Source organism: Delphinapterus leucas, chromosome 12, assembly GCF_059928025.1.
Source record: "Delphinapterus leucas isolate spDelLeu-1000000601 "Yukka" chromosome 12, BTC_Dleu_Yukka2, whole genome shotgun sequence".
Classification (NCBI taxonomy): domain Eukaryota; kingdom Metazoa; phylum Chordata; class Mammalia; order Artiodactyla; family Monodontidae; genus Delphinapterus; species Delphinapterus leucas.
The window spans coordinates 58,974,493-59,000,955 of record NC_143140.1 but is presented as its reverse complement, the minus strand read 5'-3'; positions in this window follow the sequence as shown (position 1 = coordinate 59,000,955).

The window sequence follows — 26,463 nt, the reverse complement described above, 5'->3', positions numbered from 1 at the left end:
AGATAGGGCGGCAGTTATGCAGTTTCCAAGCTGACCTCAGAGATACAAGCAGATTTGTGGAAACAGCAGAAATCAAAGGTTACATATTCACAGTCACACAATCACTGTGCAAGAAGCTGGGGTACCAGGCCTAACATTGAGGGGAGCGAGAGAGCCATTTAGCCTGGGCCTCACCTTCTCAAAGGACCTCAGATTTAGACATGCATGGAACCTCTATTTTAGTTTTACCACATGGTCACAGATACACTGAAACGATGGAATAAACCGAGGTGTTCATATGAAAATACTCAATACACCATAATTATCGTAAGAATGGTAGACATCTCTTTATTTTCCAATACACCAGAAGTCTCAGCAGTGCAAGTAGCTAGAGCACTCTTGACCCCGAAGATGCCCCGGCAACCCAGAAACAGAGAACTGCACATGTTGAAGATAAAGTTCTACACTGTGTTAGCTTTAGGATATGGTCATCAATACCATTATTAGTAAGTTTAATAGTACAGACCATCAGAACAGGGGGTTTTAGCAAAGTAACTGTTTTCTCAAATATAAGCAGTTATACTGACCCAGGATCGAATAAGTGAGGAAGAAAGAAACTAGAGTTCAATGTGAGCACTTTATGATCTTAAGCATTAACAATATCCTCAATTAATGAAACACCACTATTTCACCCATGCTTTATAACTTTGCACAAATATTGAAAATATGCGCTCATAAATCTTGAGGTTTCCACATACAAAATGTATACATACATTTGCGTGCATGTGTGATGTGACAGTTTCTAAAATATATGTGACACTGCTCTTATCCCTTAAATTTCAGGGTGGCAGAAATATACACATAAAAAACCCCAACAAGGTGAAGCAAAGTTCTGTCCAAATCTTGAACTATGACCTAAATTTAAGAGTTCAGTGAAAAAGTTTTGAAGATACAAGGTATGGCAAATAACCCAGACAAGTTGCTATTTACTGCACTGTATCTGCATAAAGAGCAAATCAAAGTGATTGCTTCATAGTTTCTCTTCATCCAAAAGTATGTACTTTATTAAACAAGAGACTAATTTCTCAGGTTTTATGTTTTTCCTTATCAAAGTATTTGCTACTGAGACTGAGTGGATCTGGGGTAGGCATATGCTTCTTTATTAGGCATCTATAAGATTAGAACATGGGATAAGGCTACAGTAGTGGCCCCAAGGAGGCTTGGTAAGGCTTTGTGACTATGAAGATACGATTCTAGGCAACTTCACTGAGGAATAAGAGACAAAAACATAAGGCTATTGGAGGGGGCAAGGTGCCACAAGGACAGAGTTCGGACTTAGGGAGAAGGCTGGGGGTTATCTTTTGAGGTAGAAGGAAAAGGTCTAAAGTCTAATTAGGGGTTAAAGTGGGAATCTCATAATTCTCACAGTCTAAGCCAGAGTACCATGCTGGAAGTGATTTAATTTGAAATTCAATCACAGTCTAAGCCAGAGTGTCTACCATTCTGGAAGTGATTGAATTCAGAATCCTACCATGATAAGAATGAACTGGGACAGAGGTGGGATGATAATAAGGCTGCTTGCATCAGAAATTGGGAAAAAGGAACTTCATAAGTGAAAAGCTAGAACACACGAGTATGGGAAAAGAAGAAAGGACTGACACTTGCTTTTTGTTTTTTTTGCTTCAGGCCCAGGAAATTTTGAAAGAACTTGAGTTATCCCATAGGACTTTAGAGGGAACTTCAAAGAATCCCTTTGGAATCAATTAGTGCCTACAAATATTTATCTAAGAAGTTACTCAAAGATATTTGACAGGTAAATATTAATACTTAAATTCAATGATGTCCAGTAACACAGCCCTGTGAAAAGAGTGTTTGTCTGTGTTTGGGTTTTTTTCTTTAATGCTATTACAACATTAAGCATTTGATAAATGTATGAAAATGGTATTATCAAGCTGAAATATTATGACCTCCCTGAAGCATCTCCAAATTACTCTTCCAGCTATTCAGTTTATGTGCATACCTAGAACAGTGGGATAACCAATGAAGCTAAGTTATTTTAAAGTCTAATTTTCAATGAGGTAGAGATAATTATTAAAATAACATTGACTCTTTTCATGGGGAAAGACTAATAGTTATAGCGTACCCACTTTGAGTCATACCCACTCCATATATTTTCTACCGAAACCTTCCCAACAAACCAGTGAGGTGGGCATTATTTCCATTTTACAAATTAGAACACTGAGGCTGAGTATATATATATATATATCATATATATATATATTATATATATATATATACATTTCATTATATGTTTCATTATAGTATTTCACTGTAGTATTTCATTGTAATTTCATACAATGAAACATTACTCAACCATGAGAAAGACAAAAATCCTTCTGTTTGTGACAACGATGGGCCTTGAGGGCATTATGATAAGTGAAATAAGCCAGACAGAGAAAGACACTTAAATACTGTATGATCTCATTGATATGTGGAATCTGAAAAACCCAAACTCAGAGAAACAAAGAGCTGAATAGCGGTTAACAGGGGTGGGTGCTGTAGGGGTGGCGTGGGGAAATAGGGAGATCCTGGTCAAAGGGTACAAACTTCCAGTTATGAGATTAATAAATGCTGGGACTCTAAGGTACAGCACAGTGATTATAGCTAGAGCTAATAATACTGTAAGAGAGTATATCTTAAATGTCTTCACCACAAAAAAAGAAATGGTAACTATGTGACAGGATGGAAGTATGACCTAGTGCCATGGTGGTAATCATTTTTCCATATATAAATGTATCAAATCAACACCTTAAACTTACATAATGTTATATGTCAATTATATCTCAGTAAAACTGGGGGAAAAAGAATTGAGCCCAAACTACTTACTCCAAAGCATGTCCTCTTTCTACAAGGGGACATAAAAAATCACCTCCAGAAATAAGAATCACCTCCAGAAGAATACTAGGATTCTTAAAGATAGTTTTATCATATCTCTGCATCAACATTTTTCTTGAAGGACTCAAACAATCACGCAAGTCATAAGAAATATCTTTTAGGGCTTCCCTGGTGGCGCAGTGGTTGAGAGTCCGCCTGCCGATGCAGGGGACACGGGTTTGTGTCCCGGTCCGGGAAGATCCCACATGCCGCGGAGTGGCTGGGCCCTTGAGCCATGGCCGCTGAGCCTGCGCGTCCGGAGCCCGTGCTCCGCAACGGGAGAGGCCACAACAGTGAGAGGCCCGCGTACCGCAAAAAAAAAAAGAAAAAGAAATATCTTTTAAAGCACCCTTTTATTATTTAGGGTGAAAGCAAGCTGTAGGTATCTATCCCAATTCACAAGTATTTGAGGAAAGAGTAATAGGCATATTCAATAGGTGATAAGCACCTTAGAAAAATCTAGATGTGTCGTGCACACTTACTAATTATAGCTCAGAGGTAACTCTGGGCTCTTTTATAAGCCCAGTGGCTGTCACCCTTTTATAATAGTTCGTCAACTGTATTCCTTTCCAACTATCCCTGATGGAAACATCTAATTACTGAAACTACCAAAGTAAATGCATTTGAATTAAAGCAAACCACACTGTAAACTTTATGGCCATAAATTCTGTAAGGCATATGGGATTGAATAACATGAAATGACTTGGCTGCTTTAAGAGAGAAAAAAAAAAAGTATCAACATAGCAGCTAAAACCTAACAATGGCTTTGTAAGAGTACTTGACTCAGTTATTATATAAATAAGCATACCTGCAGGAATGAATGCAGTTGTGGTTACAATGAAGTCTTAAATAAAAAGTAGGGCCTTTAAAATACACATCAACTGTTCTGAAGCTACTGAGAAAGTTTATGAATTTAAACCATTGCCCATAGGATAATATTTAAGAAGCCAGTCTTCTTCTACAATGACGAATCACACCTCAAAATCGCCTTCACAGTCATAAAACCCTCAAGCCAGGCAAATCCCTGAGCTGTCCTTTAGCTTCGGCCAACAAAAGTACCAGCAATAAGTAATGCTCGTAATCCACCTGCAGCATAGTCTAAATGAAGGTAAATAAGGCATTCATGCAAGAAATTAACACATGGCAGAAAATAATACTGAGCTCCAGGGCAAAATTCAGTCTTCTGTCACAGTGAAAACTCAAAGAATATAACTTAGACTATGAAATCCCTAAACAGTATCTGATTAGTATAATTCAGAACTTTACTCCAGGGACACATACTTTTACAATAGTTTTTTTTAACCTTATTTTATCTTGCTCTTAAAGAAATTCTTCACCCTCTATAATTATACGCAGGAAAGCACTCATCACTGGTTTTTCAATTCGTTATTAAATCTCTTTGATATTATATCCTTTACTATTAACATTAGTCATTATTTTAGTTATTCTTACTGCACTGATTTAGAAGGTAAATGAACATTCTGTTCCAACGTGCTCAGTTTTTGTTTCAATTCCTAAACAGAAAAATAATTTCTCATGTGCTAATGAGTAACATATTTCAGACTATGAAGCCACTGGGGAGACAGCTCTTCTAAGAACCCCTCCCAAAGAAGTGCTTGGGAAGAGAAGCACCCAGCAACACTTCATGGGTCCTTGTCTAAAATGTGGTAGCAAAAAGAAAATCACAAGCGAATTTCTCAATTCCTTATCCACACTCCTTTCTGAACTCTGAAGCAGAGTAAAACAATGCCTGGAGATGTTGATCCCAGAAGTTATGTAACAGCAGGGCAGATCAAATAAACATTCTGCTTAAAACTGCTGCGTTGACTAATTTTAACATTAGACTCTGAAATACCTTCCTAAAAAACTACATATGTACGTATAAATGTAATCCATGTAGTGCCCAGCTTATGTGAATGTTTTTTTGTGTGTTAAGTGCTTTTGCATAATTTCAGCCAATGGTGGCTAGCCTAGCAGATGAAACTAACTTTCAGCCCATGAGCACCAGGCTGCTGACACTCTCAGCCAATAGGGCTCTGCAACTTTATCCTGGGGGGATCATTTTCTGCAGTGTATATTTCTCTTGCTACTCTGGTTTTTTTTGCCACTTATTTCGTGTTCTGGTAAGCGGTTTGGGCCCATAATGACAGACAAATGGAGGCTAGACCTGCTAGGAGAAATCAGTAGCACTGGTTGTCAACATGCCTGTGTTATGATGGCTCAAGGTTCCTTCCAGAAAATGGCTAAGGACCTATTAGGTAAAGATCTTCAGGAAGTTCAGGACTGGTGAAAGCCTCCTGGCATTATGAAAGGCACCAAGGACATACTGGAGCCTACAAGCTTAGGACAGCGCTTGTGTGGACAGTTGCTGGAAGAAACAGTGGTTAGAGGAGTCCTAATTTGAGGAACTGAAGAAAACCCAAGAGAGAACAGTGATACTGGACATCTAGAATGAATCTTCATAGGAACTAAGCCAGACTTTACAAACTGTAGGTCCTGACCTATTTGTGGGTCATGAAATCAATTTTGTTGATCAAGATCTTTTTTTTCCAATATAATAATATAATAAAATTGAATAAGATGAAAATATCATAGTGCTTCATTCACAGTAAATTATTGGCCATACAATTCCTGCTTCATTTCTAATGTATGTCTTGTTATTCCATATAATGTCTACCCATGGGTCACATTTTAAAATGTATGAAAGCCAATAACCTATGCACAAACTACCACAAGTAGTGCTGAGTTAGCATCTCCATTTCATGGAATGCACTCCCCACAGAAAACAGGTTATGAGGATACAGAAATGGCCCCTCGGGTGTTACAAATCTCAGCTTGAGGAGTGTGCAGGAGTTCATTTGCCTCTGTGTATTAATATCTTCTACGACTTGTTGAACAATGGGTACTTATATGCTAAGACCCACCAGAACCACCATTACCACTCTCCTCAAATAACTATATCTTTGGGCTCTGGTTCAGTTTCCTGATTGACACTCCATGACTTCATCAAGACAGGAGACTTATCTAGACTCCAAACTCTCTTGGTCCAAATCTTAACAGTCTGCCTAGATCCTCACAGACTCTTCAACCCAATACCTAGACACTTGTTTAAATTTCCCATCTGCCTGGTGATCTGCTCTGAAAATGAACTATAGCTACAAGGCTCAACTGATATCCTAGAACCACTGCCTACTTCTTGGAACCTACTTCTGCTTTATCCTAGCCACCAAAATTTTATTTCCTGATACATGGCTGGACTTTACTATATTCTTTGGATATTCTAGGCAGATTGACAGCTGTGAAACCAACAGGATCCTGTGGGGCCCTCTCCGTACAAAAGCTCCTCTGTGTCCCCCGTTTCTTGCTTGTAGCAAAAGGTTTTAGTCTCCTAGATGTTCCCTGAGTTCCAAAGAGCAGGCACAAGCAGTTACTAATTAGAGAAGTGAGAGTATGCAGAAACAAAGGAAAAGCAGTTAAACAAGAAAAGTAATGACAATAGTTACGCTATAAAACAGAGTTCTAGTTGCTCCTCAAGGGATATACGTAACAATCTGATGGATATCCTTGAGCTGTTCTTCAGAAACTAAGACCAACTCCCTTCCACCCAGGTGGAGGATGGTGACTATATTCTTAACACAAGCACTAGACCCCAGACTGGTTGGAACCAGAAGGTTGATGACTGAGATTCCTGAATCTCCACCCTGTTACCTCACCACCAACCAATCAGAAGAAAGTCATGATTCCTGCAGCCCGTACCCCCAAATGTTGCCTTTAAAAAACACTCCCCCGGAAACCACTGAGGAGTCTGGGTCTTCTGATCATGAGCTGCCTGTACTGTAAGCAGATAAGGTAGAGGGTCTCCAGAGAAAGAGAACTAGGCCTGGCTTTCTTGACATAAGACAAGCCATTTTTGGTCTAAGTCATTGTGTGATCTAGGCCTGGCCACAATACTTGCCCTTGATCAGGTCTCAATAACTAATGATCTTTAGGGCAGTGTGAGAATGTAGGAACAAAGGAAAAGTAGCCAAGAAACAACAGTTCGTCAATAAAACAGAATCCTAGCTCCTCCTCAAAGGGTACACATAACACTCTGACAGTCTTTGAGGTTTGCAGGAACAAAGCCCCCCACCCACATGGAGGACGTAATGATGATGTTGACCTTCTTGACTTCAAGCAACTAAAGCTTGGACTTTGTCGATCTTTGCCCCAATTCTATGCTGAATTCCCCTCTGCTCAAGCCCCCCTCGTGAATATGCATGTACCCTTAGCTTAAAACATCCCCCATTTTGCTGTTTGGGGAGACACTGCTTCGGGAAAGATCTCTGGTGTCCTCCTTACTTGCTGGAAGTAATAAATCCTTCCTTCTCCCGAATTTTTGATTGGTTGGGTCTTTTGGCTTGACACCAACCAAGGAGCGAACCCAATTTTCGGGTAACAGTATTCCTTGCTGGGCCCTGCAATAAACGCTGTACTTTCCTTCACCACAACCTGGCATCGGTAAATTGGTTTTGCTGTCAGGCACAGACTTCAGTTTGATTTGGTAACAACGGCTCCTCTAAGAACTAACCTTCCATGTGGGTCAATTCTGCACAGCTAATGCTCATTCTTCCTTCACTAACTTCTACTATGTTAGTCCTAATATATCCAGCAGAGCCTGTCTGAGTTAGACAACTTTCATGATTTTCCATGATTCTGTAGATGGACTGCTTCTCCCAGCTACTCTGTATCAGGTAGGTCTGTAATAGTCGGTAAATGCAGGTCATCCTCTGAGTCTGCCTTAGAAAAGAAGTTACATATCCTTTAACAGCTGCCCTTGTAAATGAGTTCTGGTTTCATGGCATCTGCAGACTGTCCCATCTCTGGACACTTGACTGAGGAATTGTAAGTGCAATCACAGTGAAGCACAAAGTGCTCAAATAAACTTCGCAAAAATCAAAACAATCTTTGGAGTATGTCCTCATGGCCTTTATCCTTTCTCTTTTTCTCTTCCCCTAGTGTTGGAAATGAGCTTATTCAATTCTAAGCCGTGTGATTTTAGTTAGGAATGCTTTTGGCTATAAGCAACAGAAAACCCAGCTAACAGTAGCTTAAACAAGTAAGGGTTTATTTTTCTCACAAAAGAAGACTAGGTGGACATAGATGGTGGCTGTTACTAGTTCAGCAACTCAAAAATATCAGGTCTGAGGTTTCTGGGATTCTCCAGAAGCTCTGTGCATCAGACCCATGCTTAAGGCACTAGACAGGCAATCGGAAATGACAGTGTTGGCCACATCTGACCCCTTTCTTCTAGAAAACAAACACTCCTTGAGAAAGCCTTCCAGCAGCCACACTGGGTCACACGGACACCAGTGTTTGCAAATAAGGCTGTACAAATTAGGGAAAAAAATGTCAGGATTAACTGAAGCAGATAACAATCCACTGCTTGTGTTGGGCACATTACCACCAAAACAAATTGGGTTCAAGTAAGAATGAAGACAGTGGAAATGAGTATCACGTTAGCCATTAACAGAGTTTACCACCTAATGCCACCTCTAGCTATGAGTCAATGCGTCAAAGGACTGTAGATATTTTTTGTCTATATTTATCAATAGTTGAGTCTTCATAAGGTGAACTTAAGGTACTACCAAACATTTCTTAGTCCTTGGGTGGTGACTGACCAATTTTTAGGAAATAGCATCCTTATTTTCATATGCAATGGTGTATTCTTAATGGGTTTATTAAATCAACTGGAGCAATTAATTCTCCAAGAGTTGTCTAAATCTCAAATTTTAAAAGAAAGTGTTCAAATTCAGTTAGAAGAATAAATGAATATTTGGCTTGGGAATACCTAGATTCAAGATCCAATTGGGCCTCTTATCAACAGGGAAATCCTGGAGAAGTCAAAACCTTTTCTGGAAATCAAAATAGTTCCAATGAGAGTTAAGTTGGATTTAATGATAAATTTACTCTAGCTCAAAGCATGATTTCTAGAATAGTTTAGGAGGTGAAGGTGATTCTGAGGAATGGGGCAGGGACTAGACACAGGGCTTCTCAAGGTCCATAGTCGTTATACTAAAACATTCTTATTGAAACATCAATATAACACACATCTCCAAGAACCTAGTGTCAGAATAGCAAAGCCTTTTGTGGTAATGATAATGGTGGTGGTGGTGGTGGTCTGTTGCTCCTTGACATCAAGAATTGGCTACTTTTTGGTGGTGGTGGTAGTATATTGTGGTCACTGAGCTAATTGTGATTCTCTAGAACTTAACTGGGATCCAATCTCCAGATTCTAGCAATGATAAAAGGATGTCCATTTTTAATGAACAGATTTTCATTTCAGAAGACTGGTGAATTAAAGAGTTATTTCTTCTAGAATAATAGTATTAAAGACCATGTTCTATAAAATCAATTCATTTTGTTCCCATCATTGCTCCCTGGAACATAGCTCATTAAATTTTAGACACAATTAGATGTAAATCATAAAATTTATTGCCACACAAATAACAATACTTTAGCATAATTAACCTTAACACCAGAAGTCTTGTTTAATTCCTGCCAATTAACCAAGTTATTTCACTGTGCTATAGTCTGAATGTTTGTGCCCCTCTAATTTCACATGTTGGAATCCTAACCCCCAATGTAATGGTGTTAGAAGGTAAGGCCTTTAGGAGTGATTAGGTCATGAGGGTGGAGCATTCATGAACGGGATTAGTGCTTTTATAAAAGAGATTTCACAGAGTCAACTAGTCCTTTCCACGATGTGCAGATACACAAAAAAGGTGCTGACTATGAACCAGGAAGAGGAACCTCACCAGAAGGTAGCCAAGCTGGCATCCTGATCTTGGGCTTTTCAGAACTGTGAGAAATAAATTTCTGTTGCTTATAAGCCACCGAGGCTGTGGCATTTTGTTACGGCAGTCCTAACAGACTAAGACACACTGTAAACGTTGTCTTCTTTTAAACACTGAAAATGTTATCTTTATTGTATTATCTCATTTTGTAACTTCTTTAAATAATAGCATATTGTAGGTAGATAACTTTTATTTTATTTATGTCAGCATTTTATTTCAGGGCTCATTTCTTCCTGTGACATCTTTTTATCACCACTGCAGATATTTCCATACACAAATTTTATTTTCCTTTAGATTTCTGTTCTTAAAATGTTTTATGCAGTTATTTTGTTCTACATCTTCATAGATAAAAGCAATAATAGGAGTAATTAATGTTTTGCTATTTTACTCTGAGTAAATATGCAGAGTAGTCATTTGATTACCAAATCCATCCAGGATCTGCAATTAGAGCCAGTTCTACAGCTGCTCTCTTCTCTTTTCCTATAATGCATGTTCTTTCCTTTGGAACTGTTGTTTTCCAATGCATGTGATGTACAATATTCAGAATGCATCTTCAAAATAAACGTGGCTTCCCTTTCTATCTTCAAGGCCAAAATGGGGAGAAACTCTATTGAGCTTTTCGGAATTAAAGTGGTGCTTTTAGTGCTTATATATTTTTGCGTGATAGTCGATGCAGTCAGCAGCTTTGTCAATTTGGTTGTAACTGTCATACTAGGCTTTCCAGATGTTCAAATGTGGAAATGTCATAAAATGCCACGGCAAGGATGCATTTCTTTTTACTCTTTTTCTTGTCTATTTTTCTCCCTAAAGAAAGGATGAACAAAAGCAGAGCCATAGCTAGGATGACTGTCCACCTGTCTCCCTAAATGGCCTAAGAGAAAAAGCACAAAAGAACCTCCAGGATTCTTTTGGTGATTATAAATGTAGCACAACCTACATGGCTGGACAATTAAATTTAATATTTGAATTAGAAGAGAATCCTGTATTAACTCTACTAGAACTCAAGAGATATTTTATTTATATGATTAAATGACATTAGATAACTGATATATAAAAATATAGCTTATTCTTCTAAATTTGATATAGTATTACAATATAGTTGTCTCAAAAAAAAAAACACACCTTTCTTCTAAATAACATGTAATAAGATTTCCCTTAGGACTAAGCTTTAAAAAATCTACTCCTGCACTTACACAATCATAGAATCATAAAATAACTTTTTAAACTGGAAGGAAGCCTTAGACATTACCTAGATATGCTGACAATTTATCAAAAGATGAGATGGTTTTAATTAATTTATCATAAGACTACCACATGCATGCATATGTGTGTGTTTGCTTGGGAGGAACATTCCTTACTTTTAAAATTCACTTTATAACCTAATGGCTGTGATAGTAATTACAGAAATTGTAAGAGAACCACTTGGACACATCTTCATAACTTCTCACTTCTTCCCCAGGAAAAACATTACTGCCTAAGTTTCCTCTATATTGTTCCATAAGGTTCCTGCCACTTGATTTCATCTAAACACCAAGAAAGATAAAAGAAAACTATTCCAATTATATCTGTTTCTCCTTGCTTCAAATCAAGTTTACAGAAACAAGCCTGATGAAGTTATCTTTTTAATTCATTGAAAAGAGCTTCTTAAGTTTGTTTGAAAATTCTGTCTTAGGAAAACTACTCAAATGTCATCTGTAGGGGGGGAAAACACTGTAGAAAATAGATTTAACAACTCTTGTAGAGACTTGTGACAGCACCCCTAAGGCATCACATTTCATATGAGTTTCAATGATTTTATTTAAATTTCAGAAAATAATGAATTTTAAAAGTGCTGTTATGGAGACTGAAAAAAATTAATTATGAGTAAAAATTCCTATCTCAAAAGTACTTTGGTCCAATCAAATTTAGAAACAGAAGCTACCTTATTTGTTAGAGTTAGTTATTCTTTAAGATTTTCTAGGAACAGTAGTAATTCTTAGACCCTAGCATGGCCAATTTAAACCTCAAAAGAAGACCAGGTGCTCAAGACACATTGAATCGAGTGAAGAAGAAAGAACATGCACATAAAAGGGTAAGTAATGGCCCTCTGTAGAATATTGCACATAAAATAAATGGCCTAGAACATAAGACCTATAAAAACGAAGGAAAGGGAGGGTTCACCATGGATTGGAGTAGTGGAGGAAGATTTTTATAGAGAACTTAGGCTTTGATAAGTGTTTGAGAAAAAAAATGGTACAATTCTCATGAGTAGTGAGGAGAAAATGAGCATTAAAATTGGGGATAATGGTGAGGGTAATCCAGGGTAAGCCAAAAGAGGAACTATAAACCAGAGACATCAAATAGTCCTACTGGGTCACAGACAAGGGCTCAAAGTAGGGAGTAGTGTGATAAAATTAAGGAATTGATTATAAAGATCTTTCAGTGCTCTCCTGAGGGAATATGGACTTTTACATCAGCTCACAAAATCACTTGTGAAGTTGTTGTTGTTGTTAATTTCAAATACACGTGTCTAGGACCCACTCTAGAGATTCTGATTCCCAGAGGCTGGGATTGGAGACTATTTTTAAAACGATCCACACGTACAGCACCAGCTTTACGGGCATGAGACCTATGCAGTCTCACGGGGCTCCACGCTTGTAGGGGCCCCAGCCTTAGTTTAACACTCTGCTGTAGCCACCATGAAATTCTTAATAATTGTATCATTAATCTTTCATCTGCAGCCAATTTTTGTGACTCCTTTCATGTACAGTGTTCACTAGGGCCCATGAATACAGAATTCCAGTGAACCCAAAATGTATGGAAGTTCAGCAAGGCTGAAACATAAGGAAGTTTACTACATCTATGCCTGAATAAGTGGGAGTGCTGATAGCCCCCAAGAGGCCATGTTTTCTGCTTGAACCAGAATTTTCATCAGGGCAGAAAGAAAGCAATGGCATTCTAAGCAACAGAAACCATAAAGGGACCCTGTCATACCCTTCTTATTCACACTACTTCTCTGTATTAGCCAACCATTTACACTGAAAATAATGATACAGAAGAAAAGAGAATAATAAGGCAACCTATAGTTTCTTTTCCTTTCAGTTCTTCCTTATTCATCTCAAGCCAAATGAGAGTGTTAGTAAAATGTGAATGTATCAGAAAGTTAAATAAATGCATCTGAGTTAGTTTTCTGCAGCATTTCCCTTATTCTGGTAAGAAAGAATTATATAGGCACATACAAACCATAAAATACAAATTGTGTAATGTCAGTGTTTCTGCATATGAGTTAAATGGTCTTATATTTGCATTTAAAACTGTCACTGTACCATATAAAGATGACTAGTAAAACCCATGCTAATGATTTAAAATTTTAATTTTTCTTTACTTAGCACAACATTAAAAAGAAATTTTAGAAACATCATGACAAGTTGAGAAACCATGGGCGAGCAGAAAAAATTTTATATTCTAATTCCTTTAATGGAACTTTTTTTCTGCCTTTGAACAAGGGGCTCCACATTTCACTTTGCACAGGGTCTTGCAAATTATGTAGATGGCCCTGCCTAGATAACTGTGACAATCAGGACTGAGAACTGCTGGTGTAGGTAAGAGAGTAAAGAATTTTGAAGAAGGATGTATTTCATGAAGTTTAATCTATAGAAGCCTGACTGAAGTAAGTAAGAAAAATGTAGGAAGACCCATTGGAAATGTTTATAACAGAAAGGTAAGGAATAAAGACCTTCACTAATGTGAGTACAAAGGGAAGAAAGACTAAAAGGAAGAAATTAAAGGAAAAGGGAATCTAAAGAAAGCATGGGACTCAAAATGGCAGGAAATGGAAAGGGAGACACACACAAAAAAGTCTCCAAATGTTGAAACCTTGGTGACTGTCTAACAATGATGCTGTCAAATTAAAGAGGAAGTCAAAGGTCTCCACTTTATACATGTTGACTTTTGAATGGAAGACAGACACTGAAGAATATTGTTCAGTGTCCTGCTGGATAGTGCTCTTGAACTTAAGAGAAATCTGGCTACCATCATGGACATAAAGTTTCTCTATGGAATTAAACAAAATCATAAAGGAAAGATAGTAGAGGGAGAAGGCAAGTCACAAATGCCTAAGCCTTACATGATACCACTGCTTAGGAAGCAAGAGAAAGAAGAGCAGCCAGGACTTGAGACAGAGATGGAGCAACTAAAGGAATGAGCAGAGATAGGACAGCAACTCTCAGTGACACCAAGCTAGAAACTGATTTATTTAAGAAGAATTGTGCAGAATAGTGTTGGATGCCTTAGAGCAAAGAGAATGTAATATGATAAAAGTGTTTTGAATTTTTAAGTGCATATTCATAAGTGACCTTGGAGGAAGCAATTTCAGGAGTGTAGCTTTTCAGAAACTGTCAGACTAGACAGAGTTTAAAGACTGAGTGGGCAGTGATAAAATGGAGGTTGCAATCATACCGCTCACTTTGAAGGTGTGCTTGGTAAGTAGGAAGTTAAATAGAAGAGAGGAAAGGTGAGCTGGGTTAGTAGAATCAAGTGAAAATCTTTTTCAAGATACATGAGTGATCATTTTCACCATATATTTATGTTTTTACCATTATATTAATGTTTTATTATTTTTACAGACCACCTGCAATCCTTGGAATAATCAAGGGACAGAAAGATGAATGAATAAAAAGAAAGACAGTAGAAAAAAGAAACGATGATACATGAGCAAATGTGCAGTCTCTTATTGATCCAACAATACATATCCTAAGGTACCATGAGGGAAAACGAGAATGAAAATATATGTGCTGCCTTCAGGGAGCTTATAGTTGGGAATATATTTACAATTCCACTGTTAACTAAATATCAAGCAGAGTCTAGTAAAGGTCATAATGAAATGAACATATAAATAAGCCAAATTATTTCTGAAAATCCCAAAGTGTCATGTAAATATTTCAGTGGTGAGAAATGAAAGAATCTAAAAAGGTTACTCTGGGATGGTGTTAGAATGGGAAGAAAAGGGACCAAGAATTAAAATAGTACTACTTCCTCCTCAAAGAGAAGCAGGAAAGAGAGAAGAACATGTGAAACTACAGGGCGATGTAAATAAGAAGAAGATGCTATATTGAACTGTTTTAGAGGAGGGAACACAGGCCAGAAAGCTTTCATGGTCTCAGTGAGTTAAGAGGTAACTTCACCTGCTGAGAGGGAAGGTAAGAACAGATATGAGAGCCTCGACAGAGAAAGATCGATAGGACTTCTGACTGTTCTGCCTCTCAGGCAGAATACACCTAGTTATTTTTAAGAGCTGATCTTCCTCTTGAAATCACCTAAGGTTGTAACCATACACAATAATCACCCTCCTTCCTGTATTTCTATTATCCTTATACTTTGCTCTGCACATTACTCTATACTCTTCTGCTCTGCTCTCCAGGTATTTTTAATTCTGAGTCTTATCCACGTCTGACTAGAGGCTGCTGAGAGACGACAGGGAGACATGCCTTATTCTTAATCTGTGTCCTTCCAAGTGTCTGCAGAGTAGTCTTTCAATTAATATTTCCTGATTGGCTGAAAGAGGAGAGGTGAAGTATTACAAACATATTTAATGGGAAGATTCCTCTCTGCTCTACTCTAGGAGATTTATAATACTAAATTGTGTATTAATACGTGATTTGTACAGAGCAGTATACCACAGAAGCAATGTTTGTAGAATTCAAATTAGAGGTTTCATAGTTAAAAGTAATTTTTCATCTCATTAGCTTTCAAGAATTTTAAAGAACATTTTCCTTTAAGATATATTGTAGATTATAGGAGCAGAGTCAGATTACAGGAGCAGAGACATCTAATTACTGAGTATACAGTATAATAATAAAAAAAAAGCAGGATTGTTACATATTCTATCCCTAATTCTACTATGAGGATTAAGGACAGCTGAAAAAATTAGATTAAATAACAACCTGACTTCAGACTATACTACAAAGCTACAGTAATCAAGACAATATGGTACTGGCACAAAAACAGAAATATAGATCAATGGAACAGGATAGAAAGCCCAGAGGTAAACCCACACACCTATTGTCAACTAATCTATGACAAAGGAGGCAAGGATATACAATGGAGAAAAGACAGTCTCTTCAATAAGTGGTGCTGGGAAAATCGGACAGCTACATGTAAAAGAATTAAATTAGAACACTCCCTAACACCACACACAAAAATAAACTCAAAATGGATTAGAGACCTAAATGTAAGACCAGACACTATAAAACTCTTAGAGGAAAACATAAGAAGAACACTCTTTGACATAAATCACAGCAAGATTTTTTTTGATACACCTCCTAGGGTAATGGAAATAAAAACAAAAGTAAACAAACGGGACCTAATGTAACTTAAAACCTTTTGCAAAGCAAAGGAAACTACAAACAAGATGAAAAGACAACCCTCAGAATGGGAGAAAATATTTGCAAATGAATCAACAGACAAAGGAATAATCTCCAAAATATATAAACAGCTCATGCAGCTCAATACAAAAAAAAAAAAAAAAAAAAAAAACCCAATCCAAAAATGGGAAGAAGACCCAAATAGACATTTCTCCAGAGAAAACATACAGATGGCCAAGAAGCACATGAAAAGGTGCTCAACATCACTAATTGTTAGAGAAATGCAAATAAAAACTACAATGAGGTATCACCTCACACCACTTAGAATGGGCATCATCAGAAAATCTACAAACAATAAATGCTGGAGAAGGTGTGGAGAAAAGGGGACCCTCTTGCACTGCTGGTGGGAATGTAAACGGATACAGCCACTATGGAGAACGGTATGGAGTTTATTTAAAAAACTAAAAATAGAATTACCATATGACCCAGCAATCCCACTACTGGGCATATACCCAGAGAAAACCATAATTCAAAAAGACACATGCACCCCAATGTTCATTGCAGCACTATTTACAATAGCCAGGTCATGGAAGCAACCTAAATGTCCATCGACAGATGAATGGATAAAGAAAATGTGGTACATATATACAGTGGATCATTACTCAGCCATAAAAAGGAATGAAATTGGGTCATTTGTAGAAGCGTGGATGGATCTAGAGACTTTCATACAGAGTGAAGTAAGTCAGAAAGAGAAAAACAAACATTGTATATTAATACATATACGTGGAACCGAGAAAAATGGTACAGATGAACCAGTTTGCAGGGCAGAAATAGAGACACAGATATAGAGAACAAACATATGGGCACCAACGGGGTGAAAGTTGGGGGGGTGGTGAATTGGGAGATTGGGATTGACATATATACACTAATATGTATAAAATAGATAACTAATAAGAACCTGCTGTATAAAAAATAAATAAAATAAAATTCAAAAAGAAAAAAATAACAATGTAATCTGGATAATTCAAATCCAAATATACACTGGCTAAATCTTAAAATGTTAAACACTTAAAATGTAATGAATAAAATAATTATACAAATAATTCCGGCCAAAAATTGATTTTTCTCAAATACCCAATAATTGAGAATTCCTTTCCAATTAGTAAAATGATCTCAATTTGAATTTTATTTGAAAGTAAGAGCTGATAGTTGGAAATGATTTAACTGTGTTGACTGTCATCATCACCTAGATTCACAGGATAATTATTTCACTTTTATTCAAATTTGGAGGAGTTTGTGGTTGGTCCTAGTTTTAAATGTTGTAAAGACTGAAACTATAAAGGTTGCTGATTCCTATTTATAGTGGATCCTCACTATAAAGCCCCGTGGACAATCACTTGTAGATTATAAGCAATAAAGACATACACAGTATGTGTTCTATATTCTGTAGGGAGGGAGGTGCACATCTTCCACTATACCAACTGGGAAAGTTATTAATCTGTAGGATAATCAAAGTAATAGCAGTATAAATACTTCATAATGGATTTATGGTTTAGGCTACCTATCGTCAAAGTGTCTCAGAACTTTGACTTGTTTTAAGCATGAACATAGCAAAAAGTTGGAGGTTTTTCCTTTTAATTTCACCTGAGCTAATGCATAAGGCCATCTCTAAAAAGACATGAAATAGAGTCCTTTCACTTCTTTTTAATTTCTGCTCAGAATGTCAGAGCTAGAATGAATTTTGCAGACCATAGATCAATCTTCTTCAACCTCTTCGAGAGAAGGTGAAGTTCACAGGGTCCGTCCCAGGACACCCATTCAGAAAGCCATGGCAACAAATTAAAAACTGGCCCACTCTAAATCCTGTTTACTCTAGCCTATCAGTCATTCAGTTTTAAACTTTTTTTGCTGAAGTATAAAACACACAGTTCAACGAATTACCACAAAGTAGACATGCAACCAACTACCAGGTCAGGATACATAACATAGTAAACCAGAGCCCCGACTTTTTGTTCCTTCCTGGTCACTACCATCTCCTCCACCTCCCAAAGAAACTACTACCCTGATTCTGTCACTATATTTTCTGCTTTATAATTTTATACAAATAGGATCATACAGTGGGGATTTTATTGTTTCTGCTTGTTTCTGTTTCGGAAAGTCACCCAAGTTACTACAAGTAGCTATAGTTTATTCATTTCTTTTCCTGTATACAGTTCTACTGTATTAATACCCCACAATTTCCTTATGCATTATGATAGTGATAGACACTTGGACTTTATTCCCCATTCTCCAACTATTAGAAACAAATGTTTCTATGGACATTTTTGTCCATGTCTCTTGGCAAACATGTTCAAGCATTTACGTTGTATATATTACTAGAAATGAAATTAGTGGGTTATACAGTAGACTACTTTCTCTTTTAGTAATAACATTGCCAGACTTATACAAAGTGGTTGTACCAATTTGCTTTCCCACCATTAGTACTGGCCAGTATATCTTTAGATCTTTAAAGAAGCATTTATTGCATACCTACTATATTCCAGAAACTGTGTTAATTTCTGAGCCTTCAGTTATGACTAAAGGACAGAATCTTTTCTTGAGGACTTCTCAGTCAAATGGGGTGACTGACATATAAACAAACATACAAAAAAAATCCAATATTTACATTAATATCTATACAATATAAAGATATTATAATACAAATAACTGTACAGTCCCAACCTTGTTTCTGCCTCCATGACATAAATGTGATCAACACTATCCTGGTTGTAAATGACTATACAGGAGACAGTGTAGGCATTAATGAGTGAGTCAAACCTGGAGTCACACAGGAGTCAGGAAACTCTTCATAAGAGTGACAATGTTAAGACTGACCTTAAAGATGCTTTACTTCAAGGAGGAAAGGATTTTCTAGGAAGAGAAAAGTTGGTGAGCAGACTCACCCAAGATTTTATCAGCATGCCACAGTTAGAAAACTGGAACAGAAGGGCTGAAGTATAGATTACAAGTAATAAGGAGGAAAATACTCCAAAAGAAGGGGTAAGAACATGGAGAGCTTTAAATGTTCAGCTAAGGATTGGGGACTTTATTGCATAGACATGAGGAACCATCAAAGGGCTTTTAACAGAGGAGTGAACTGAACATACTTGAATTTCAGAAAGATCATTATTGTTTTGGAAGATGGATTAGAGGGACACACTATTTAAAACCCAGTACCATTTAAATGTCCATTGTCATTGTAACAGTTGAAGAGAAAGATGATGATGATGGCTTATATTACAATCTTTGCAGATGGGAAGAAAGGAAAAGAGTGAACACGGTGTTAATGAGATAGAATCAACAGAATGTGCCATGGATTAGATGTGGGTATGAGGAATAAGGAGGTATTTCGGTTTGTTTATTGTGTTGACTAGCTGGATGTTGGTGCTGCTTGCCAAGATCAAGTAGACTAAAGGAGAGGAATATTTAGAAGGAAAAAAATGATTTCCTTTTGGAGAAATCTGGCAAGTAATTTTACAGATTTTATACAGCCACGCAGTGTGGCAGCTATCACTGGTTTTCCCACAATACCCATCATCCATTTTTTCCCTGTAATTATGGAAATGAACTAAACTTTAACTAGGCTCGTGGCCTCGCAATTAAGACTACATTTCTCAGCCTCCCTTGCAGGTAGATGTGGTCATGTGATTAAGGTCTGACAATGGGATCTGGACAGAAGTTATTCTGTAAATTGCAGGTCATGGAAAGAATGGTTGAGCCCTTCCACTTCCTCCTCCCATCTCATTAACTGAAAAGAGAATGTAGTGATAAAGACACATTTTTGTATTAGAAAAATACACTCAAGAATAGCAGAACCACAAGACTGAAGAAGCACCTTGTAAAGCAGAGTTGCTCCATCCTCCTGTATATTATTCTAGACTTTTACTCAAGAAATAAGCATCCTTCTCACTTAAACTACATTCTGTTTTGGTCTATTAAAACAACTTAAAACAATGTAAATGATATCCTAACACATGGACGCTAAAGATGGAGGTGTCTGACATAGTTCAGTGATCTAGGGGCCAGATTATAATTCCAAGTCTCCCACCATGAAAACAGAGGTAACACCTTATGTGGGTATATAAGATAAGCATAGTTACAAAAACATATTTCCTATTCTTTTTTTTTTTTTTTTTGCGGTACTTGGGCCTCTCACTGCTGTAGCCTCTCCTGTTGCGGAGCACAGGCTCCAGACGCACAGGCTCAGCGGCCATGGATCACAGGCCCAGCTGCTCCGCGGCATGTGGGATCTTCCCGGAGCGGGGCACGAACCCGTGTCTCCTGCATCGGCAGGCGTACTCTCAACCACTGCGCCACCAGGGGAGCCCCATATTTCCTATTCTTGATGAGAGTTTCGCTGACTAATATGAGGCTTTTTGACTATCTCCATTCTGCAAAGATACGGAATTTCCAGGTACTAAACAGAATGTTTATATGAAAAATTAAGAAATGATTTTTAGAGGCCTTAAACTGCAAAAACTTAGTAGCTTAAAAAATAGCTTATTTTAACTTATCGTTAATGGAGGTAAGGTGGGGGAGGGATAAATTGAAAGATTGGGATTGACACATACCAATACTATATACAAAATAGATAACTAATAAGGACCTACTGTATAGCACAGAGAACTCTACTCAATACTCCGTAATGGCTGATATGGGAAAAGAATCTAAAAAACAGTGGATATATGTATTTGTATACAGATTCACTTTGCTGTACACCTGAAACTAACACAACATTGTAAATCAATTATACCCCCCAAAAAATTTTTTTTTTAAAGTTTATTTCATTTCCATAGAATCATACCAAGGCAAAGAGTCAAGGTTAGTGGAGGCAACTCAGTCCTAAGAAATCATTAATGCAGTTAGGTCCCTTGCATTGTTATCTTCTCCATGGTCAAAAATGGCTGACTCAGATTCTAGCCAATAGGAAGGGAAAGGGGAAAAAGAGAATGCACCCAATGCCTTAGAGTGTAAACCCAGACATATCACGTGTCACTTTTACTCTCATTTCATTGCCAGGAACTAAATCATATTGCCACATCTTAAAGAATTCTAAGAGTCTTGCCTTGTGCCCAGGAAGAATAGTATAGGTTTTGGTAGACCACTAGCAGCTTCTTCCACATTAGGATAATTGGGAGGAACAAAATGGGCAGAAGATCTAAATAGACACTTCTCCAAAGAAGACATACAGATGGCCAGAAGGCACATGAAAAGATGTTCAACATCGTTAATTATTAGAGAAATGCAAATCAAAACTACAATGAGGTATCACCTCACACCAGTCACAATGGCCATCATCAAAAATTTTACAAATAATAAATGCTGGAGAAGGTGTGGAGAAGAGGGAGCCCTCCTACACTGTTGGCTGGAATGTAAATTGTTACAGTCACTATGGAGAATGGTATGGAGGTTCCTTAAAAAAACTAAAAATAGAGCTACCATATGATCCTGCAGTCCCATTCCTGGGCATATATTCAATAAAACCATAATTCAAAAAGATACATGCACCCCTATGTTCACTGCAGCACTATATACAATAGCCAAGACATGGGAGCAACCTAAATGTCTATCAACAGAGGAATGGATAAAGATGTGGTATATATGTATACAATGGAATATTACTCAGCCATAAAAAAGAATGAAATAATGCCATTTACAGCAACTTGGATGGACCTAGTGATTATCATACTAAGTGAAATAAGCCAGACAAAGACAAATATCATATGATATCACTTATATGAAGAATCTCAAAAAATGATAAAAAAACAGAAAGAGAATCACAGACATAAAAAACAAACTTATGGTTACCAAAGTGGGGGTGGGAGAGGGATAAATTAGGAGATTGGGATTGACACATACACACTACTATATATAAAATAGATAACCAACAAGGACCTGCTGTATAGCACAGGGAACTCTACTCAATATTTTGAAATAACGTATAATGGAAGAGAATGTAAAAAAAAAGAATATATATATATATATATATGTTAAAGCGAATCACTTTACTGTACACCTGAAACTAACATGATATTGTAAGTCAATTATACATAATTTTTAAAAAATTGCCTGGAAAAATTGTACTTGAAATTGTAAGGTTAAAAAAAAAAGAATACATGTAAACTGGAGAGTTATATTCCAAAAAAAAAAAGAATACATGTAAACTGGAGAGTTATATTCCAAAAAAAAAAAAAAAATTGGATTTGAGTCAGATTATGAAGGACCTTAAAGACTTGGTGACAAAACAAATTTTTAAACAACAAGGTTTATAACTGATCTGACTGCATGTTCCAAGGTTGACTGGAGATGAACTGGTGGTAAGGAGAGCTTTTGGGAAGCCACTAAGTTAGATAAGGAAAGCATTTATGTAGTCTAGAGAAAAACAGTGACCTTGAAAATAAAGACAAGGGGCAGAATTTAGGCAATACTGCTAAAGAGACTCTCCAATGGCCTAAATAATTATCAAATGCATTTTTCAAACTTAATCGCAAACAAATAGAAAGGTGCTTGACAAGAAAATTTTTAAATGTCAAAGTTACAATTAATCTTAAGCATTTGTATATTTAAAACGTTAACACTGTTCACATTTTAAAAGATTCTTGATATTAAAAGTCAACGTGTTGTCTGCTTTACCAAATTATTTCTCTCATATTATGATCAGATTTATATGGATATGTCTGCCCATCATGAATGGATATTAAAAATCTGATCTATGTGTTCAATATCTCAAAGGCTTTCTTTAGAGACGGAAATATGATGACTATCGAAACGAAAACAAAACCAAAGTTCATTTCCTACAAAGCAAGCAAGCAGCAACCTCACAATCATTTAGAAAAAAAAAAACAACTCATATTGAAAAGTAACAGATGTCGACTCTAACAAAAAACAAAACATCCACAGGCTTTATTTAATTGTCAGAATTATCTACTTTGTTTTATTTTTCCCATAATCAAAATTAAACGGGTGATTTCAGTAAGTTGCTTCCTCAAAGAAATAATGGTAGCTAACATTAATATGACTATGTATATATATTATTTTAGTAATCCTTTCAATAACTCTATGAAGTAGTTATTGTTACAGACCCATTAACAGACAAGGAAAATGAAATGCAAAGGGATTAAATTTGACTGGATCACAGAGCGGGAAAGATCCTGAAGTTGCCTGACTCCAGTGCCCACATATTTAGCCATAATGCAATACTTCCTTTCTAGTTAGACACTATCTACTGAAGGAAGCTAAGCATGTTCTAAGAATAAGCCCAGTGTAATAAAAAATAATAATAATAATTACATAACAGTTGATCCGGAATTAACGACAAGTTAGTTGAGTTCTAACCGTGGCACAGTAAATTTCTTCAATTTTTTTTTTATTTCCTCTGATTTCTTCAGTGATCTCGTTTGTTTAGTAGCGTATTGTTTAGCTTCCATGTGTTTGTATTTTTTACAGTTTTTTTTCCTGTAATTAACATCTAGTCTCATAGCACTGTGGTCAGAAAAGATGCTTGGAATGATTATGACTTTCTTAAATTTACTGAGGCTTGATTTGTAACCCAAGATGTGATCTATCCTGCAGAATGTTCCGTGTACACTTGAGAAGAAAGTGTATTCTGTTGTTTTTGGATGGAATGTCCTATAAATATCAATTAAGTCCATCTGGTCTAATGGGTCATTTAAAGCTTCTGTTTCCTTATTTATTTTCATTTTGGATGATCTATCTATTGGTGTAAGTGGGGTGTTAAAGTAGCCTACTATTATTGTGTTACTGTCGATTTCCCCTTTTATGGCTGTTAGCATTTGCCTTATGGTTTGCCTTATGGTAAATATTTACAACTGTTATATCTTCTTCTTGGATTGATCCCTTGATCACTATGTAGTGTCCCTTCTTGTCTCTTTTAATACTCTTTATTTTGAAGTCTATTTTGTCTGATATGAGAATTGTTACTCCAGCTTTCTTTTGATTTCCATTTGCATGGAATATCTTTTTCCATCCCCTCACTTTCAGTCTATATGTGTCCCTAGGTCTGAAGTGGGTCTCTTGTAGATAGCACATGTATGGTCTTGTTTTTGTATCCATTCAGGTAGCCTGTGTCTTTTGGTTGGAGCATTTAATCCATTCACGTTTAAGGTAATTATTGAAATGTATGTTCCCATTACCATTTTCTTAATTGTTTTGGGTTTGTTTTTGTAGGTCTTTTCATTCTCTTGTTTCCTGCCTAGGGAAGTTCCTTTAGCATTTGTTGTAAAGCTGGTTTGGTGGTGCTGAATTCTCTTAACTTTTGCTTGTCTGTAAAGATTTTGATTTCTCCATCGAATCTGAATGAGATCCTTGCTGGGTAGAGTAATCTTGGTTGTAGGTTTTTCCCTTTCATCACTTTAAATATATCTTGCCACTCCTTTCTGGGCTGCAGAGTTTCTGCTGAAAGATCAGCTGTTAACCTTATGGGGATTCCTTTGTATGTTATTCGTTGCTTTTCCCTTGCTGCTTTTAATATTTTTTGTGTGTGTTTAATTTTTGATATTTGATTAATATGTGTCTTGGCATGTCTCTCCTTGGGTTTATCTTGTATGGGACTCTCTGTGCTTCCTGGACTTGACTGATTATTTCCTTTCCCATTTGGGGGAGGTTTTCACTATAATCTCTTCAAATATTTTCTCAGTCCCTTTCTTTTTTTCTTCTTCTGGGACACCTATAATTCAAATGGTGGTGTGCTTAATGTTGTCCCAGAGGCCTCTGAGACTGCCCTCCATTCTTTTCATTCTTTTTTCTTTATTCTGCTCTGCAGCAGTTATTTCCACCATTCTATCTTCCAGCTCGCTATCCGTTCCTCTGCCTCAGTTATTCTGCTATTGATTCCTTCTAGAGTATTTTAATTTCAATTATTGTGTTGTTCATTACCATTTCTTTGCTCTTTAGTTCTTCTAGGTCCTTGTTAAAAGTTTCTTGTATTTTCTCTATTCTATTTCCAAGATTTTGGATCATCTTTACTGTAATTACTCTGAATTCTTTTTCAGGTAGTTTGCCTATTTACTCTTCATTTATTTGGTCTTGTGGGCTTTTATCTTGCTCCTTTGCCTGCAAGATATTTCTCTGTCTTCTCATTTTGTCTAATTTACAGTATTTGAGGTCTCCTTTCCCCAGGCTGCAGGGCCGTATTTCCTCTTGCTTCTGTTCTCTGCCCCCAGTAGTGAGGTTGGTCCAGTGGCTTGTGTAGGCTTCCTGATGGGAGGGACTGGTGCGTGCCACTGGTGGGTGGAGCTGAGTCTTTTCCCTCTAGTGAGCAGGGCCATGTCAGGTGGTGTGGTTTGGGGTGTCTGTAAACTTAATATGACTTTAGGTAGTCAGTGTGCTGATGGGTGGGTTTGTGTTCCTGTCTTGTTTGTTGTTTGGTATGAGGCATCCAGTGCTGGGGGCTGCTGGCAGTTGGGTGGAGCAGGGTCTTGGATTCAGATAGAGGCCCCTATGAGAGTTCTCGGCGATTAATCTTCCCTGGGGCCGGGAATTCTCTAGTGGTCCAGCATCCTGGACTCAGTGCTCCCACCCCAGAGCCTCAGGCCCGTCTTCCAGTCGAGGAACCAAGACCCTGTAAGTCACTTGTCCCGGTCAACGTAATTAGTGCCATATATGGGATCATCAATTTTTTCCCAGCCATATGGGAGCTCATTTTCTTTGCATCCTTCTGGAGATTTAGCCTTTTTCTCAAGTCGTGGATCCAGCCATGATGTTGTCTTTGTGTTATGGTGGCTCTAAGTAGCCCTGAAGGAGGTGTAAGAGTAATTGTCTAAATTTCTTCAATTTTAAAAACAAAGTATCTGTGACTCACAGATATAGAGAACAAACTAGTGGTTATCAGTGGGGAGAAGGGGAGGGGAGGGACATGATAAGAGTAGGGGATTAAGAGGTACAAAGTACTATGTATGAAATAAATAAGCTATATAATATATGGTAGAACACAAAAAACATAGCCAATATTTTATAATAATTTTAAATGGAGTCTAATCTGTAAAAATTTTGAATCACTATGTTATACACCTGAAACTAATGTAATATTATAAATCAACTGTACCTGGATAAAAATAAAAAGAATGAATTATAAATTAAAAAGAAATACAACATTTAAAAAAAAGTGTTATAAGAAAACTGCCACCTTCAATAATGCTGGTGAAAACTCTTTAGCTAAATAAGTAAATAAGTATTAAAACAAAATAATTAGAAGTAAATTATGCTTTATATTTCAATAAAGTAAAAAGAGGCCAATTCAGTAAAGTATTAGTTTTCTAATTACCTCCTATCATTTCTATCCAATACATTCTCTCAGAACAAGAGATAATTGAAAAATA